Raw genomic sequence first — 21,388 nt, 5'->3', positions numbered from 1 at the left:
TAATAAAACTAATTGAAAATATCTTCTAATTATTAACCATTAATATTTTAAATTATTACCTTAACATCCAAAAGGTCTCTGCTAATCTATTTAGCTTTACATCTACCCTCGAATATAAAATTTTCACCTAATTTGCATGCTCAAATGGAAGCAAAAGAGTAAAGTGCATGCAAGAAACTTGATTTTAGAGGTATCATCTTCTTAGCATGTTACCCACCAGTGACCTGGTTTATGTTAAGAGGATAAAATTCCAGTTTTACGCACACAATCAGAGAGAGCATCTTATCTATGTATGGGATGGATGAGCCATTGTGTGCGGTTCTACATTCGTGATAACCTGTTTCACTGCAGTAGCGTTTTCCTTCCTGTGGACCCACTCTTCATAATCACACTCATTTCCTGTGTGTGTGTGTGTGTGTTTCTATTCTGTTTGTTGGGGGTAATGATGTGGCGCTGCGCTCCATCTATTAACACATGGCTGTGAGTGACTCTGAAAGGTCAGCAGATACATGTGAAATGTAATGATCTCATCTATAAAAATAGCTGTGATACAGCAGGGCAGTTAGTCATGTGGGCCGCCCACCTCTTCTCCCAGACAGGGTGCAGAACAGTAGCCCGGGCTTCTTATAAACACATTAGTCACCGTGCCAGAATTTCTGGGTGTTACTGTATAATGGATGAGTGAAGCATTGAGATCATATGTAAGTAATGAGTAAGGATTTTATCAGAACAACTGATCTAACTTTAGCTACATGAGAGATTGCATAAAAATGTAAACATCAACAAATAAACTAAATATTGAATACTGCACTTTTACATTATAGTTTATATAAAAGTAATCAAATTAAACAATTAAACATTAAAATGACTATTTTCCAACCCACTTTTTTGGCCTGACTGTTACAAAAAGCCACACTTACTTTAGACTTCTTATATTCCTGTACTGTAGTCTGAAAATCAGTCTGATCAAGGTTTGATGTTATGTGATGAATCCTTGGATCTGTTCATTGCCAGCCATTTCATTTTGTACTGATCCAGCCAACTCTTCAAATTTTGTGTGCTTTTTCCTTTTCGGTGTCCTTACACTTACCATGAAACTGTGGTTATTTACTAAAACAGAAATAATTTCCCTAAAACTGATTCTCAAGTACAATTTCAGTAACTCATCTACATAGAGTGTAGAGGGTAAAGGAGCCGTGGCAGTTGTTTGGCTTGAAATGACAACTGTAATCTCCATACTTTCTTTTTTCTCGAAATAGTATTTCAATTTTATTCTTGAAATTCTGTTTGTGACAGGTAGCAAAAGGTTGTCTTGAAGAGAGAGGAGGCAAAACAGCTTGTTTTGAACTGTGACCAGTATAAAATAAATACGGATTATTTTGAGGTGTAACTCATGGAAAGCTACTCCAAGAGCAATAGGTAGGCATCTTAAGTACACCTCTCTAATATGCATATGCTAAAGTGGGTGTGTATGCAGGTATTTGACTTGCTATTGAGCCCCTTCTCTTCTTCTTTATGTGATGTGACAAGATGTGAATTCTTTGGGAACTCATTTGACATCAGCAGCAGAAGTGAGAAACCACAACAGGAAACCAACTTTACCAGATAGCCTTGCTACTTCCTGTATCTGTGATGTTATCACAGCATCAGTCACCACACACACACACACACACACACACACACACACACACACACACACACACACACACACACACACACACACACACACACACACACACACACACACAGGTAACAGACAGAAGTTTCACTGATTTAAAAAGCTGACCTACATGGCTTCTGCTGCTTCAAGTTCACGTGTTACCATAATTTCGTTGTACACACACAATAACAATTATGGGTGATTCTATTCTATTCTATTCTATTCTATTCTATTCTATTCTATTCTATTCTATTCTATTCACAGGTCTACTCCAGTAACTGGAAGAGTCAGTTCTTCTAATAAACAGCAAATGAGATCATTTGTTTTGTCCCGGCTCTGCTTTGCATTTCTCACATTTGCAGATGAGAATCACATGATACAGGTTCACTGCCCTCGCTGACCTCTAATTCTTATCAATTATTTTGTCTCCCGCTGTGACAACCCTCTGTTATTTATTTATAATCTGTTATTTATTTAAATCAAGTATAATAACCTAATGCTTATCTTACTTACAGAAACATTTAAGTGCAGATTATCTCTCAGTTCAAGAAAAGTTAACATAACAAAGACTTAAGACAAAACAGAGCTAACAAAGCGAGCAAACATTTGAGAGAGGATGCCTCGAGGAACAGCTCAGCACACAAAAATGATGTACAATACATTACAAGGAAGTCTACATGAAAGAAAGCAATGAGGAAGCTCCCAAACAGGAAGCAGCGAGGTGAGCCAGGGTGGTTTGTTTGATTGGAAATTTGCAGAACGAAAAACTGTTTATTTCAATGAACATAACAACATGTCGACATGTCTTTATGCTGCAGTTGGAGTCCAGCTGTATGCTGATCTACTTATGTGGCCCACACTGACATATCTCAACAGCTACTGAATTAATTGCAATAACATTTTCTGCAAGCATTTGTTATCCTAAGAGGTTGCAGTCCCTACTCGACCAGGAAGTTCACCTAGTTGATCAGGTGACTGTGTGTCACCTGTGTTCAGTTCTGATCCAGGACCCTTTGATGTGTGTCTTTCCTGTCTAAAAAAATATTTACTATCATATCAAATAAGGGCAAAAATGCTCAGAAAAGTATGTTAAAGAATTCAAAATGGTTAGCGTTTTTAGCATTAACATCAGGCACTGTACAGCCTTAGAGATCTGCTGGTATGGCTGCAAGAATTTCACGAGGACATAGACAGTATATAAACGATTAACTTGACACTCTCTAATAGTTAGCATGAATTTTTAAAATATTATAATATATTATGATATATAATGTAGCATCATGCTATTAGGAATAATCTCGATGATGAAGCAGGGTATGGTTTAGGGTGTGTCTGCTTTGTGAGTGACCACTCCTCATTCGTGGTGTTTGGTCTAAAAAGAAACAAGAGGGCAATGGTTAAAGCTGATGCTTCAAAACTGAACTTCACAAACTCACAAGCTTTCCATCTGTGATCCATGTCTTTCCCTCCAAAAACAGACACTACAGAACTACAGAGTATCTTGTCCCACAGTTGGAGACATCATCCAGGAGAGGCTATTGCAAAAAGTACATAGATGATTCACAGATGCAGCAATGATTTTATTCCCAGTGAAATCGCCCCAACTCGCAGTTCGTAATGACTCATAACAATGTGAGTTGATTCTCAAAGGGACCCCGGCAGAACTGGCTCTGCATAAGCACCACATCTGTGGAAAAGAGGTAGAAGAGACTTGTCACTGAAACTTTATTTATGTCAGACAGCTGAGGGAGTCAAGTGAGACCTGACCTCTTGTATTTTATTGTTCATGACCGAGAGCGCCTCTCAATCTCATACCACTCCTTTCAATGTATTGTGTGTGTGTGTGTGTGTGTGTGTGTGCGTGCGTGTGCATGTGTGCAGTGTCACCTGAAGGGTATTGAATTTATTACCATCGCAGTGGATGGAGGTATTTTTAATCACCATATCTATACTTTTATTAAAACTACTGTTGGGTTAAGTGAGGTCATTGCAGAAAGACATAAACAGATTTGAGGTGGGGTTAATGAATAATGGATGTACCAGATAATAAAAACAGATTGATAAAGATGGAACAGAGACACTGAAAGCTTTTTCCAGAAAACCCCAAAAAGACAAACCAGGTCGAGGAATAGAGAAATCTTTTATAAAACTTTTTCAGACAGTCGAGTATGACCGAGAGCGCCTCTCCTGCAGTTTGAAATCAAACACCTGCACACTGTCATGACTCACTAGCTCTTAATCTCTAAAACAATGTGAGAAATGTGACTTTATCAAACCTTTCAGTAACATCCAGCAACTTTGACATAATCTTTATCCCACTGATTTGTAATGGAAGTGAGAGTACTTTAGAGCAAAGAGAGCTTAAGTTAAGCAAAAATAGATATTAATCAGCAGACACGTTGTTAAAGGATAAGAAAGGAAAACTTTGATGTGATAAGTGCTCAAACAGAAGCAGACACGAGGAGAAAGAAGGTTCGCAATTAAGTGTAATAACAGCTTTCCTTCTTGAAAACACCTCTGAAATCTAAACTAGCCCTGAAGATGAACTAAAGCAGGGGCTGTTATTGAGGGTTAAAGATTTGCACAAATAGCTGCAGTGTTTGACTATGTTCATAGATAGTCACAGTTATTCTCCCTCATGCTTGCAATTCATTTAATTCAATTATGTTACGTATTAAGAAGCTGGTAAGGTATAAAGAACATCAATAAAAGCTCAAATTTGGGTTGTTTTTTTTGTTTGTTTGTTTTTAATTTATCATAGGTGCACTGTGATACAAGATGCTAACAATTAACAGGACAACCTCCCTAAAACGCATCTCACTTTGTGTTATCCTTTTCTATGAGAGGAACAAAGACTCATGATCAGGCAAGCGCCTCAAAAATGCGTGCACAGTGGCACGATTCAGTGTGTTATCTACTAACACACCTTTTCTTTCTTTCCTGCTCTTTTCTCACCATCTGTTGCTCATATTCCAAGAGAAACATGAATTTCTCTCACACAGCGCAACAGGAAACATCTGCTGCGGTGAGAAATGTGGTCGCGCAGGATACATGGAGAGGCGGGAGGAGCATTGTATGATTTTAAAGGTGTGAACAAATGACCGCAATGAAATGAAAGCATGGAAATCTGTGCCACTGTATTAATCCATGTCTTTGTATTCCAGTGTGTACAAAGACTCCACGTCATGAAAATGCCATCCTTCAAACTTCCGTTTACATAACAGCCATGGGGTGCTTTATGTAGCACCTCGCCTCAACGATACAAGAAACCTGTGTGTCTAGTTGATGATGATGGTTGATAGTAAAATAATCATCACAAAGCCATATAATAACTACAACATGCAGAGACTGTGCATCCAAGGTAATGGAGAAATTTATTTTGGAACATTCAGCGTTTCTTTGGTATATGGCAGGAAAGCCATCGGACTAGAAAACATCCACAGCAAGAGCTAAATAAATACAAAGATCCGGTTGGGGAACAAACCAATGAGGGAAGAGACACCTGAGACCTGTATAAAGTGGGAACTTCAGATTTAATCCTGGGTTTTCGGTCTTATCAGGCTATTTTACAGTAGAGTGTTTAAAATTAATCACACCACATGATTCAGAGCTTGTAGAGCCACCTTCTGCAGCAATAACTTGAAGCAATCATTTCATTGTCTCTATAATTTTATCAGTCTTGCACATCATTTTGAATGAATTTGGCCCAATCTTCTTTATTTCATTCCTTCAGTTCATTGAAGTTTCAATCAGGTTAAGAGCTGGACTTTAAATGGCTCATTGCGACATCTTAATTTTTTTTCTTTAATGAGGCCTGCAGAGTCTGGGTTTATACCCAGTCTGCTTCAAGGTAGATTATGACATTGTATTAACACATGGCTAAATGCTACAGACCTGCATGCTACCCAAACTTTGGCTTTTATAGTGGTGCTCGCACTAGCTGATGATTAATTAAACAAGTGCATTTGATCACCAGCGCCTTCCTGCTGCTAACACTCTTTATGTGGAAGGAGTCAGGTGTACTATCACTGCATAAATTCTGCTTCGGTGCAGATTATGTGCAAGATAAGAGATCAACGAGTAGGAAACCACCTCTTAAAGACCAATCAATTTTTTGGAAAATCATATCACCATTCCTGGAAGGTGCCTTGTACCTGTGTGCACAGATATTACAAATTTTATCGTTTTCTGACAAGCATGAATAAATACATTAAATACAATAAATACATGAATAAAAACATTCAAGTTTATATTTTTCACATAAAAGTGTAAACTACATTGAATAAATTACAACACTAAAAAGATTAAACTGAGGCAGGAAAATAAATTGTGATCTCAGTACATAAAACAGGCACTTCTTGCTTCTGTTATTGTTGTTGTTTGTTTTTTTTGTTGTTTTTTTAATTCTGTTTTTACTACAGTTTTACAAGAAGCTCAAAAAGAGCTCTACAGAACACAGAGAATTATTAGATAGGCTCCTGTTAACTCCACTGAAACATGTTTTATATATATATCTCTTAACCAAGGCTTGAAAACATTTAAAATTAGGTTAACGATAGTCTAACTACCCAAACTTTCCCCTGCACTTTTATCATTGCACAAACATCCTTAAGCACCTGGATATTTCTTAAAGTAAAAATTGAGACTTTACCAATTGACCACAGTCAACCTGTTGGGGATGACAGTAACTGAGATCAGCCTCTTAGTAAAAAACTATTTTTAGTTATAGGAGGCTCCATTTTCAGAACATACTGTGCATAATTTTTGCCTCATTAACAGCCAAACTAGGCAGCTTACTGCTGCAAGTGACAGTTTGCGAGGCAGCTATGGTTGGCTCTCTAGCTCATGGCAGGATCATGAATAATGAACAAACCAGTAAGCGTTGTTCCTCAAATGATTCATTTTGATGCCTTTATGTAATGCATATTATTTATTATATAATGTGATGCCCTTAAGCCCTGATCTTCTGAACAAACTAATGTTTAAACAGTGATCAGCTGTATCTGGTGACTCCATCAGTCATCTCTTCACTCTGATCCAGCACTGCTGCTGCTTCTATGGCAAAACAAATCAGCACAATTTTTACCAACATATTGCACCAACACAAATATACAATAAGGTATGTTGGCTTCTACATAATAATGCAGCTTAACAACAGACTTTAGCAGACACACATGGCTTTGATAAAGTTAAGTAATTGTTTTGTAGTTTGAAGAACCAAGAAAAAGTTTTTTTCTTTTATATTGCATGAAGAAATAAAGTAATGCACACAGTCACAGGACATCATCAGCTATTTGTTAGTGAGTCCCTGAGGGGTTTTCACCATCAACATCATCCTACTGTTTTAAAACCAGACACAGGTCGACCTGCCCTAAAGTATATTCTGCTTTATCATCTATTTAATTCCAAATAGAACCATCATGTCTCATTCCACAAGACTTGAAATAAGCAACTGAGAACATAAGGTCATCAGAAAAGTTGAGATGCTGCATCCGTCCTTTACATACTGTCTTTGGTACAGTGCTGTGACTCTTGGTTTCATGCTTTGTCCTCTGGTATCCCTCAGTGACAAATATCCTGCCCTGTTAACTGTAACACATTAGACTCTTTTGTTCATCACACAAGCCGTCCTTTGTTGGTCGAACCCAGAAGCTTAATCATCTGTCGTTAAGCTGTGTTTATGGTTTTAATGAATTGCTATGAAGAAAGAATGCTTCCAGTTTGGAACATGGTGAGCAAGTATGACTGGGTTATTTCTAGTGGATCTGGACTTTTCTTTTCAATTCTTTTCTTCTCTTTGTTCCTTCCTTCCTTCCAGCCTCCCCTTTTCCTTCCTTTCACATTATTTGATCTATGTGATATATTTATGTCTTCCTATATTTCCAAGCCAGGCATCTAATCCATTCAAATTGTATTTTGACTCTGTATTGTCGATAAAACTTACTATTAATACAGGGTTATAAATATCCAATCAAAAATAAAAGAAGCCCCGGAAAATAAATTTCAAGATGAAGCTCTCTTTATGACACAGTCAAATAGTTTGTTCGCTTGATGTATTTTATGGAACAAAAGCTTCTGTTAAGCAGACACATTTTCACGCATCTAATCAAAAACCATTCAGAAAAACCTGATGAATTTGTGAAAGTGCTAAATGCAAACTGATCTTCAGCTTTTAAGATGCATTGTTGCCGTACTTAGATATACCTTTCTGTTTTTTATATGAAGTTTTAGAATAACTAGTAAATAAAAGATACAATGAATGGACAAGACAAAGAAAGGAAATAAAAAATAGAAACTGGAAGACCAAAAAAATGCAAAGAAAACTCTCTATAGACCTTCTATTTCACACACTATCACTGTAAGAAGCAGAGAAAATCAGATGCACAAAATAAATAGGTGTAGAAAGTGCCTTTATAATTGCACATTGCAAGTGTAGTGCATACTGTACCTTTTTATCCACTCATATTTTATGCATTATGCATGGATAGTGGAGCTCAGAGTATGACGATGTGCTACAGGGGCTTCGCAGCATCTGTTAATCTGTGCTATTGACTGAACATCTATTAGTCATGAGGAATCCGCTCCACCCACACACAGCTGACATGGATTCCCTTGGTTGTTGCTATTTTTCTTTACAACATAATTTTAATAATATTCATGCAATAAATTCATATTGTAAAACCTATGAATCCTTTCCCTTTAAAATCCCATTCATAAACACACCTCACTGGTACTGACTGTTCAGTGGGGTCCACAATGCTGACAAAGGAATTGTTTTGGTTTTTTTGCAAAACAAAAACGAGAGCTTGATTTTTTTAAAAAGCCAAATAATCAAGAGGAACACTAAAAACATCAACAAATCACAAACCAGGAAGACTGAATGGTACAGGACACAAAAGGCATGAAGCTCAGGAACACCCAGGAGTAAAAATCATCATCTGACAAAGACAAAGGGAAGAAAGACCACATGCTTGTGACAAGTGGGAACACTAAGTGGAGAGGGCAGGTCTAAAAGGCAGGAAATGAAAAAAAATGCAGGACACAAAAACTACATGAAGGCACAAGGACAATAACCTCCAAAATAAAACAGGAAGTAAGCAAAACACAAGAGAAACATCAAAACAGAGACAGAGGAACAAACAGGAGCTTTATTGTGTATACATAGTATTGTGGCATGCACATACACCAGTCAGCCACAACATTAAAACTGCTGACAGCAGGAATGAAGACATTTCTTCACCTCATTACAGCTAAATATTTGTAATGAGGTGTCCTGGTATTCATGCATCTGTTACAGACTCAAGCCGTCAAGGTAATGTCGCTCCCTGATGGCAATGGCCTTCTCCAGCAAAACAATGGGCCCTGCTTCACAGCAGAAAGTATGAGGAACGGCTCAAAAAACACAACAAAGAGTCAGATGCATTGGCCCAGCTTCTAGACTCCCCACATACCAATCTGATACAGCTTCCCTGAGATGCGTTGGAACAAGTAAGATCAAGCCCCACCCGACAAACCACAGGATCCAAAAGTCCTGCTGTTGATATCCTGGTGCCAGACACCACAGGACACCTGAGAGGTCCCACGTCAGCGCTTCGGTGGGTCAGAATTGTTTTGGCAATCTTTATTTTTTTTTCTGCATCCTTGTGTTTGGTACTTAAACGACTGAGTTTCTAAAGGCGCTTCAAATCTTTTATCCTTTGTGTCATAATCTAATAAGAGTTTTAATCTGATGGTTTTTGGTTGGTTAAAACTAAAGCGATGCAGTTTATTGAGTTCACTGGGTTTCCCCCTCTTTTTACATCTAAACCTGTACTGTCAGTCTGTGCATGCAGAACAATTCATTTGAGATCGTAGAGATTCGTTTTCAACCTAACCTTTCCTGTTTGCTTTTATGCTGATGGCTGGATAAGAAATTTGTAGCCAGCGTGCATTAAATTAGAAGTTATAGCCAGGAGTTGTGTAGCTCAGCAATAAATACTGGAAACATGGAAATAGGTAGCGTGCCCAGACACGGATACTTCAGGCATAAACATCTGGTAAAACCACAGTTTTTGTACACCTCCCACAATAAAAAATGTGTTTATTAGGGGGTTTTACACAGGTCGACAAAAATAAATAAATAAATAAATAAATAAATAAATAAAATGAAGAGAAGAGAACCGAGAGAAGTGTCAAAAGCTGCTAATATCAGTCCCTACAGAACCAAATGTTAAGGTGTTATGGACAGTTTCCTCATTTATATCAACTCTAATGGGGTAAATTATTTTAAAACTCATTCATTTAGACTTTTACAAGGCAGTTATGCTGATACAGTGAGCAGTAGCCATCACCTTTCGGCCAGGCATCCCCTCATCTGATTGGAGTCTTGACTTTGCTTGTGCCATTTAACTACATTTACTGAGAAATACCATGCTATGCCGCTAGGTGCAGACTGTACAAGTAGTTTGTTCTTTGAGTTTTGTGAGGAAAATTTTATTAATGGATTTGTATATGACACTTTATCACACTAATCATCAGATATGTGAGTCTTTGGATTGCACCTGTACAGTTTATGGACGCAGCTTGCTAAGCAAATGTGCTGGTAAATTTGCACCTCATCCCCTCAACCCAAATACAGTCACTTCTGGCTCCATAAAGCAGGACCATACTGGCTAAACACTAATGTTTAGGTAATTCAACACGGACTACCTCCATCCTTCACTCTGTGTCTCTGAGTTTCCAGATTTTTTACATTTCAAGGTTTTATGCTAAGCAGCCTCCATCGTTTTTCTAATGTAACTCTAAATTAGATTAGAAATCTCATCAAGGCTGGAACTATTTCTTTAGTAGTTTCCTAAATGTGTAAGGTCATCAGTGATTAGATCAGTGATTCAGCTCAAGCCTATAACCTCAGATTTATCTTTTGAACGCTAATAAAAAGTATGTTTTGGGACAAATGTAAATAAAATTTAAATTTGAAGTTAAACTTTAAGTCAGTTGGGATTATCTTTCATTCCCCAGATTGCCAACATTTTCCAGAACAATAAAATCAAATAAAAAAACAAACAAACATTTTCTAATAGGTCATTAATGATGGCCTAGACAGAGGATTAAAAATGAGACAAATTTGGCAAATTCGATTTCTCTTTGCAAAATGCTGTGAAACTATTTAATTTACTCTTTTTTTCTAAACTCCTATAAGGTTGTCAGCTTTTCCACTGGGGTTTCTGATGCATGCAAACTTTCATCATAAGCTCTTTAGGTTACAGCTTGTTTCTTTCCTTTTTCCCTCCCTTGTATCCACTTTGCGCGATTTATAATTTATTCTCTGGCTTTGTCTTCTTTTCTGTATCCCGATACAGAAAAGATAAAAGATGACTTGATGTGGGAGTCAAACCGGAGCAAACAGAAGCATTAGCTTCACACTGCTGAACAACCAATTAAACAGCAAACAGCAGAGTGAAAGTGGAACATCTTTGTTTTGTATCACTGCGCTGACCATCTGCAATCCACCGAGACTTCTTAAGTTTCTGTTGCACTCCCTTCATTGACTCAAAGCAGCGGGAGCAAGCTAGAAATGAAGGACATGGAGGTTACGTTAAAAAAAAGAGAGCGAGAGCAAGAGAGAAAGGAAGGAGTGAAGGAGAGGAGGTGACAAAACCCACAGAGGGTAGCTCAGTTTTGCAGATGTTAAGGGAGCTCAAACTGGGCTCAGTGGCCGTGGACAAGCATCTGGAAAAGGCATCAGTGGATGTGGTTACAAGAGTAGAGAAATCTCTTCGTGGCTTCTTAAAACAGCTGCAGGGTTGTTTAGGGTTGACGGATGTTAAAATTATAACTGGGCTGGAATAATCTGTCCATCCATCCATTTTCTGGTTCCTATCCCAGCTGTCAAAGGCCAAAAGACAGGTTAGAACATGAACAGATCACCAGTGTGTTAACAGAGAGACAGACAAATCTTCATGCTCATGTTCACAAACCACAACCAATTCAGAACCCACTAACCTAACATGCATGTCTTTGGACTGTGGGTGGAAGCCTCAGTATCCAGAGAAAACCCACACAGACATGTGAACAACATGTAAACTACACAGAAAGGCCTCAGCCAGTTGATTCAACCTGAAGTTCAGATTTCATCAGATAAAATACCAATTTTGGCTGGTTACCTCCATGATGTGTAACGACATAGAGAAATACAAGTGCAGGACACGGTAGTCAGAATCCAAATCTTTAATCCAGGGTAAGGTTATGCACTAGGAAGGCAAAGTCCAAATACATAAAGGAGACCAGCAGAACAAAGACGACAAACAACGGAGACATGAGTAATAGTAACTGTAGAACATTGTAACACTCAGGTGCAATGAAAAGAAAAGAAAACAGGGAACCAGGGAGTATATGCACACAGACAGGTGAGTCACTGGCTAATTGAGATCAAAACAGAACAAATGACCGAATGCTAAATAACTAAAGTGTGAAACAAACAGGGTGCTGCAGAAAAACCTAACAAAACAAAAAAGACTGAATACAAACAAAAGAAAGTTAAAGAATAATAAGGAACAGGTGAACCAATGCAGCATTTCATGTGAGGTGGAAAGTTGGAGGCCCAGAGTTCCCAGCAGCTGGAACGCCTCCTCAAGTCTTCCCACTTTGGAGTTCTGACACTAGACTCCAGCAAGCACAGTAAAAAAATAAAAGAAGTAAAAGCACAGATCTAACCTAAAAATAAAACCATAAGTGAACTAAAAAAGGGAGTAGTCCCAAATTCACCATGCGTAATATTAATACTATACTATGCTGTACTTTACTACTATAAACTGTACTTCTATCAGGTACTTTGTGTAACTAACCAGGGTTTGCTTTGTGAGTGACTCCCTTTATATCTGCCTGAATGAAGCTTTTCTGTAGCAGCTTTAATTTCAGGTCCTCTTTCACTTCTCTTGCTAACGGTGTGCCTCAAGGTCGTGTTTTGGAACCTATATTGTTTCTGCTTATCTGCTTCCTCTTCAGCACATTTTGAGAACATCTCACTTTTACGTTCTAAGGTGTTTCTAAGCTACAGCTCTTGCATAGGTGCTTAAACTATTAAATGTTGGAAGGCTGACAATTTGTTTCCAACCTAAGTCCCTCTGTGTCATGCCCTGAGCTGGAAATTGTTATTCATGCCTTTATTTCACCATATTTAGATTACTTATAATTCACCCGTTCACTTGTGTTGATAAAGTCTCCTTAGAAAGCATACTGACTGTGAGGCTTCTGACTAAGTATTCACATCACACCGTTGCTAATTCACTTGTACTGGCTCCCCATTAACTTCATGGTCCTGGGGTGGTGAGGGATTTTTCTTGTGTTCTTCACTCATGCTGCTCTTCAGGTAAAGCTGGGATGGGTTTGCTGCTAGAGTCTTCTGGTTCCCGTTCTTCCACTGATGCACCACCATGAGATTGCCATCCTTTGTTAACCAGTAAGCAGGTTCTTTTTATGACACTCTGTCGTTTCTCCTTGAAACAATTCTCTGTCGCTGAAGAGTCTCAAAGTGACCAGTCACTTCCTCTGCTGCTTTCTCCCTGGACACTGAGCAAGAACTTGCACCATTTACAATAATGACTCACCTGCTCGTCATTGCTGCCTGGATTAACCTCCCCTTGTTCTCTGACAGAGTTAGCTACCTGCAGCAAGCACAGACTCCCTGTTATACTCCATACTCCTTGTTTTCTTCCTAATAAATCATTCAGAATTCCCCCAAAAACCTTACCTTTAAAGGTCACGACACAGAATCTGCTTTAAGATTCTGGGTTTAACTGGTTTTAACACACCAACATACATCAGTGAACTTTTACATCCATACATCTGGCTGGAACACTCTTTCTTTGAGCCTGAGATCTGTGGACTCACTGGTTTCTTTTAAAAAATTCACCTTTTTGAGCTAGCTGCTGGAGTATTACTGATTTTGAAAGTTCTTTTTAACGGTTCAGGAAAACTTCACCAGCTTATTTCCATATATTAGTCAAAGGGGGAAGATAACATGCTGATTTGTACCACAGGAGCTGACAGGGCTCTCTTTATGGCTCTCTGGCAGCTGAGTGCATTTACAGGATGAAAATGGATTGCGGAAGATGTGGAGGGAAATTACTGTCAGAGTTGTTAACAGCCAAAAATAACTTTGAAATATAAATCGTGTAGAGGACATCTAAACATTTTATAACATGTCAGTAACAATAAGAGGCAAAGAGTCGGGCTTAGACCGTAGCTGACTGACAAAGAAGGAGCCTCGCTTTGGAGGATTTGTCTCATCTGTTCTCCCTCACAAGTACAGAAGCAAAAGCACATATGCAAACACTGCACTCCCTCTGCCAGACAGATGGAGAGACAGGCAGGCTTCTCAGCCAGTTCCTGCATTTTTCTCCAGAGCAGCATCCCTCCCTGTCCAGCAGCAGTGTACAAAGTCCTCATTTGAACCAGGTGCAGCCGTCGTTCAGCAGTACAAGCCAGCAGCAAACTGCAGCCCCTCCTTAGCTCTCTGCCGGCATGTTGTGTAGCTGGCCTGATGCCACATAGAGGCCGAAATAGAGTTTCTAAATAGATCTTGGAGGTGTTCTCTGCTCCGTCACCCTGTTAGCTGCATAAAGACTAACATATTCTGACTAAAACCAGAAAAGAAATTCTTAATATAAATATATATAACTTTTAAAAACTAAAATTGACATTTCTTTGTTAAGAAGACCACCCAGAGCACAGAGCTCATTAACATTTAAGCTGGAAACAGGGATTAGATAGGTCACATCATTCAAAGGCCTTGTTCAGTTGTAAAGGTCGTTTTATTGAATGAACCACAGCAACAGTGACAGTTCTCACAGTCATTAAAGTACCTCTATATATGTTCACACTCATGTACTTTAACACAGAACGGTTATACGACAGAGTGTGTCATCTCTGGCTGATAAATATCACAAATCCTGTTTGTATTTGCTGATTTTAACACATTTTGACCAAATCGTCTGTAATTAGTCCTGAAGAAAGGCCCCCCCAAAACAGTATTTTTCATATTTGATAAAACATCTCCCATGTATGAGAACAATTGTTGAGTAAAAATTATCGTAAATTACAGGAAAAAGTGTTCCTGTGACAGTTATTGTAAAACCAAACCATGCTGAATGGCAGATGCTACGCTTGTGCTCATGTATGTTTATAATACAAGCTTTGATTCATTCCAAACTGGGTGTGATGTTGGGCAGGGTCTTCCTCTATATGTGTGAAAAAGCAGAACATTGTTTTCTTAATGTATTGAGGGAATACAGCCCTACAAACATGAATGAACGATAAGCAAAAATAGGAAATATATGGGAATCCATGATGAATGCATCAATTTATTTTCATTGAGTTTTGGTTGGGAACATCTCCAGAAACACAAGCCAGAGTTTACTTGTCATACTGGTTATGAGGGCAAAGGATCCACTGTTGATCATTGGATCATTCAGAGTAAAGATGGCTTAAAAGGAGGGGGAGGGAGCTTATTTTAGACAGTGAATGTCTGATGGGCTGTACTGAGGCAGCATAAGACAAATAAGGATTATTTTGAACTGTTAATGATGTAAAGTGACTTTTATAAATTCCAAGAACAAAAAAATATGGAGCTGTATAGCCAAAAAAACATTTGAGGAGGCAGACGATTGGATGGGAATAAGGAGGCCATCTACATCCACTGTGAGCACCCACTGTTGAACAGAGGTGGTGGCTCATCAGTTATCAGCTGCTTTGAGGTGTTTCAATCCCCACTCACACGCTGCCTCATGTGACCTCAGTAGCTCACGTGATGGTAGAGTCCAAGTGAATGATCCTTTTCTCCCCACCTTGGCTCATGTGTTGACCAACATGATTAATCCTCGACCCCCAGGACCACCTCCAAAGGAACAGTCCCTATTACCTAAATACCTGGGAATCTTCACCAGCTGTTTACAAACTGAAGAAACCTCTTGGATGAGAGGCGTAACATCATTATGAAACTAACAGCTGCCTTCTTTTTAAACTCTCAATACCACAGGTGTAATGTAACTCTGCAGATAAACACATGGTCATTCCCAGTGATGAGCTTCATGTGGGAAAACGCTAACATGTGAGTCATTTCTGCTTCTCCCACAGCTCCACTCATTTACAGGGAAGTCTAGTGCAGCAGCAAAGAAGAGGACTTGGAAGAGTTTTCCACCCACATTTTCATTTGCGTTTATTAGGATGTACAGCATTATTTTTGCCCCACCCTTGTGCACTCTAAACCTTTAGTTTCTTAAACATCTGTTTCACTGTCATCCCCATAATGCAGCTGAGATGCGAAAGAAAAATGTCAGTAACCCTTGAAAAAGCTGCTTTAAGAAAACAATCTGTGCATTCATTAATTCGTGTCGGATTAATAAAAAGTAGAAATTCACATTAACACAGAATGAAACCGGCATAAAATTTAAATAGAGTATAAGAAAGTGTTAACTTATATTGCAAATTTGTGTACTGCATATTATTTTTTCTATTTCCAGCCATGTATTAGAGTCTTTTCATTGTTTTCTGTCTGTGTAGAGTGGCCTACATTAGTCAGAAAGCCTGTTTGTTTGAAAACAGAATTGAAAAGTGCTGTCATGTTGTTTAAACACTTGAAATGGAATAATCTGCTATGTCTGTTATCTCATGTTACACTAATTATTTTAAATGTACACTTTTCATTTTCTTTAGTTTTACATTTCCAATTAAAAGAATGCAAACATCTCAAATAAAGGAACTACAGGGTTAGCAGATATCCTGTACATTTATTATCATTACTGAGAGTAAATCCAAGTGTTAAGCCCCTCTGCAACCTCAAGTCACCTTCCAGTGGCAGTGCGGGACTCTCTGGGTACTGCCAAGGCTTAATTGCCAGTTATCTACACTTGAGAGAGAGAGAGAGAGAGATACTACATCCTGCCACATCCTCTCTTTTTTAATTGAGTTTTTTTTAAGTATTATAAAAATAAAACCTGTGTTAAAACTCTGGTTTCAGTCTCCACTTTACATTGCAGCTTGTGAGCCATGTCATAGCAGAGGTCTTTATCATTAATCCTCATGCTCACAGATATACACCTATACAGTATAGCAACATTAACATTAACATGCCGTTTTCTGTAAAATTATGGATGAAGACACAATTTAAAAGCAGAATTCCCTATAAAATTTAAATATTTCACACTCTGGACATGTGTTGGTTATTTGCAAACATAAAACATGTCTCAGTGTCTAACCAAATCTTGCATCTTGTTTTCATTTGGAGTTGTTTCCATCTCAACCTGAATAGCTGAGCTGCCAACGCCTGAGTTTTGTTCGTCCCTCTCTTGCACCAACTTTTGTTTTCATCTGTCTCGTTCACCATAAACGTTCTTCCATTAAACCTTGTTGTTATCGTATTCCTTTGTTGGACCCAGCTGTAACGCAAACAGCATCTAAAAAAATGAAACTGATATTTAGTGAAGCCATGTAGTTGAGAAATTATGCAAATATTTGCCACATTATTTTACTTTTACCAGCAGAGTCACATAATTCCTTCAGAAAGTAATGATGGCCTACTCAGTAATTGCACATTAAAGATAAGGCGAGATAAGTTACAAGAAAATTTGTGTAAGTCATTGTGTGTGTGTGTGTGTGTGTGTGTGTGTGTGTGTGTGTGTGTGTGTGTGTGTGTGTGTGTGTGTGTGTGTCAGCCTCCACCACTCAGCACCACTCCATTAAGTCAGCTCTTGTCACCAGCAGACTGTGACACAAAGGCCTCTGATAGAGCCAGACTCAGAGTAAAACACACACACACACACACACATGCACACAAAGAGAATGTCGTGTCGCCATCACTTCAGAGGACATTACACTGATTTACATTCATTTCCCAAACACTCACCCAGCCATAGCTGCTACTAACACGAACCTAAACCAGGTTTATACTCATTGTAAATTTTAATGGTTCACATCAGTGCTTTTCTTTTTAAATCACAAACACTGACAAAAGAGCCAGAATGAATTTTAGTGAAATAAAAGCTAAAATCAGAGAATCAGTAAACTATGGCTTGTTTATTTTACCTATAAATTTGATATTCATTCAACTTTGCTGTATCTACATTAGACAAACCCTATCATGCTGTCCGCTTGAAGAGCCAGGTCTGGATCAAATATGGCTGTAGTGTAAACTGTAACAATAAATCTATAAGACATACACGAGGACAATGTATCATCTCTTCCAGTAATTGCTCCGGTTATACTACGAATTACATAAAATCTGCAGGAGAGCTTTTAAAAAGCGTGAATGTAAGAGACAGAGAAGAAGTGAAAGAGAGAAGAGTGAGTACTTATGAGTGCTGGCCAATCAAGGACAGTCATGTAGGGCTGAGTATTGAAGCTAACATGTTAGTGCCACAAACTGCAGTTTTTCTTGTGGCCACTTGTGGTTATCTCAAAAACTGAGTCCGTCCTCAAAGACTTTTATGTTACAACGAGCAACTTCACAGCATTAAAAAAAGCTAAAAATTGGGAGTCCAGAACCACATGTTGCAAGTTGCATCCATCTTTTATATACTTTTTTTCTGTTTTTACTATTCTGCCAGTATAGCCTTAATTCAGCTGCATGCACATGGCTAACATGTGCAGAGGATCATGCTTGCAGGTCAACAGATCCTGGTAGCCAATTCTGAAAAAGACATTGATCTGCCAGGTTACCAGTGACCTGCTTAGTGTCAGGGTTAGGTTCAACCAACCAACTGAAGCTGTAAGGACCGATGACTGATTTGAACACTTTGTAGTTTCTAAATCTATGCTTGTAGGCTAAAAAGCAGCAGAAGCCCTCTGGAAGTTAAAAGGTCAGTAAGAGTGGAGAAAGGATTCTTTACGTGTTCTCAGCTCTACTGAGACCAAAGGAAAACACCTGCGGTGTTACCTTGGGTCGGCCAACTGAGTCAAACACTCCGTGTTTATGTATTTAAGGTGAGATAAGGGAAGGAAAGACGGAGCTGCACTGCCAGTTAAACTGGTTTTAAATATTCAGAACAACAGACAGGTCACATACACTATGAATGCTGCTGTACCTGTCTGCATGGTGACTACATTTACAAGTGTGTGCATGTGAGTGTGTGAGTAAGCAGCAGTGTACTCACACACTGTGTGTAATCAACCTCTAAGAACAATGGGATTTAGAATGATTTGGGAGCCCAGTCACTAAATACTGACTAACCTGAAATACAGCAAGCAGAAAACTAAAGTAAATCTTTCCCCTGCTGTCATGGGGCATCTGAATACTTGGAAACAGCACAACATAAATTTTACCTTCCTTATTATAACCACAGGGTTAGACTAGACTAGGGGTCAGACTGTGAACAAGAAACAAGTAGTTTAACAAACTGCTAAGTACTGCATTACCTTTAGGAAAAATAATGTGTAATGTGTTACTTTTCCATGGTGAGTGGTCACAGAGGTCATCAGTCAAATTTGATTTAAATTGTGTGAGGCTTTAAAATTATATAGACCCTTTCCTGGATCATTATATTCATCCAGGAGGAAAACATGCTTGGTTCTTGATCGTTGCTGTTCTTACATTCCTTTTAATTAGTAAGTAAGCCAGTCAGTCTCCCTCATATACATGTACACTTCCTACATAGCGCTCCTCAGCTGCTGTATTGTCTTTGCATAGCTTAGCTTTCAAGCTTTCAAACTATTTTCTCCTGTTTTTCCACACATTTCCTGGTGAATCCGTATTGATTCCTGTTGGATTTTCCTGGCCTGTTTATGGACTTTCTACCCTTCTACCCGACCTCAGCCTAGATTAAAGTTTTTCATTTTAAATTTCTGCTCTTCCTCCTGTGTGCAAAGTCCTGTTTCCTTTTAAAGGGTTGCAGATCATCCGTCACTCTTTAAACAGACTCAAATGTGAGGCTTTCTGCTTTACGATTTCATCACTGGCATTTATTCAAGGTCCCTTTTTTAATTTTCATAAGTCAAATTCTGCCATCTTTCTCTTCCCTGCTGCTCCTGGGAGTGTTTTATTTTCTGAGCACATCGTTATCATATTAATAAGCATCGAATCTGCATGCAGTTCCTACAGTGCACTGCACATTCTGAACAAAAAGATAATAAACCTGCACCCAGATAACCACACCAACCCTGTCCTCTGTCTTCCTCAGTCTTTATAAATCCAGAAGAAAAAACCCCTCCTGGTCCCATGCCATCCGTGCAATAAAGGAAACACTTAAGCTGCCTACGTTTCCCACAGTCCTCAGCTGCAGGCAGGCAGAAAGGACTGTAATTTGCCTGTCTAATTATCAGGCTATTTAAAGTAGTGTGAGTGTGTGTGTATGTGGAGGGGGGGTGGACACAAGGCAGTATTATACAGCACATTCACAGTATATAAGCGCACATCACAAACGCCCTGAGCTTCACACGAACATCAATATAGACACACACACACACACACACACACACACACACACACACACACACACACACACACACACACACACACACACACACACACACACACTTGCAGAGTATCTCCCAGCAGCTACAATAAAGCTGTCAGAGTCTGCAGCAGCTCGGGGAAGAGAGGAGAAAAAGAACGGATTGAGAGATAAAAGGAGAGCAGACAAAGGGAGAGCTGAATAATTCATGGAGGGTTTTTTTCTGAAGGAGCTCTCCTTTGTCATCATCTCCTCTCCCTCACTCTGAATATCTTCACCACACATGCAGCGCCGAGCTAGGAGGGGATGTTCTCAAACTTTTAAAACATTTTTTCCCCCAAACCTTGATAACAGCCACAGTTTCTATTGACGCTGATAGGGAGCTGTTTGTACTGCGTGTTCTATGGGCTTACATGGCATGCTGTGTATATCACGCTTTTCTTTATCTTCCTTATTAAATAAAGAAGCTGGAAAATGGGATTACTGTTGTATTCGCTTTATTAGTTTACTCTAACCCATAAAAACTTTTATGACATTTACACAAAGCCACCTATACAACCATTACTATTTTGGGGGTTGTTGTCCATCCATCCATCCATCCATCCATCCATCCATCCAAGAGGCTGCTGGAGCCTATCCCAGCTATCATAGGGTGAGAAACTTGGACAAGTAGCCAATCTGTGTGGCACGTGTTGTTAATTTCATTAACATCAAAGCAGCTGAAATTGATTAAAAACCCCTCTGCCGCTTAACTGACCAGATCAATATCCCAGATATGTAACTGACATGATTCAATCTGATTCAAAAATATTGCTTTTTCTTTTCTTTTTCTTTTTTTATTGGGGGGTGGGGGGGGGGGGGGGGGGGAGGAATTATAAGAAATCTACTATAATCATGTAATCACATTGGCCATTTTACCAGAAAAAAGCTGAGTAATTTTAGAATTTTATCTTTGAGAATTTGCTGATTTTCTTCATTTTACTGTGATCAAAATGTGGAATTTAGTTTGTCATCCAATGAATCATCTCTTCACCCTTTCGGGGGTGAGTAATCTTAATCAGAACTGCTTTTCGGTGAAACAGCACATGAGATCCGGTTGTCACACACCTTTATGACATCTCACGGTTACTGTAAGTTTCTAATGGGACAAACGCAGCTACACCCAATTCCTGTCATGATTGTTCAGCTATGAGGAGGAGAGAAAGCATTCAGAATAATGATTTCTGTGTCTGTTTCTGCCTTGCAGGAAAGTTTGTGTCACAGTTATTAATGATTTTTATGGCATTTATCCCCTGGTTCACAC

This window comes from Astatotilapia calliptera, chromosome 15 (genome assembly GCF_900246225.1).
Source record: "Astatotilapia calliptera chromosome 15, fAstCal1.2, whole genome shotgun sequence".
NCBI lineage: Eukaryota > Metazoa > Chordata > Actinopteri > Cichliformes > Cichlidae > Astatotilapia > Astatotilapia calliptera.
The sequence above is the reverse complement of the archived record's forward strand: the minus strand, read 5'-3'. Positions refer to the sequence as shown.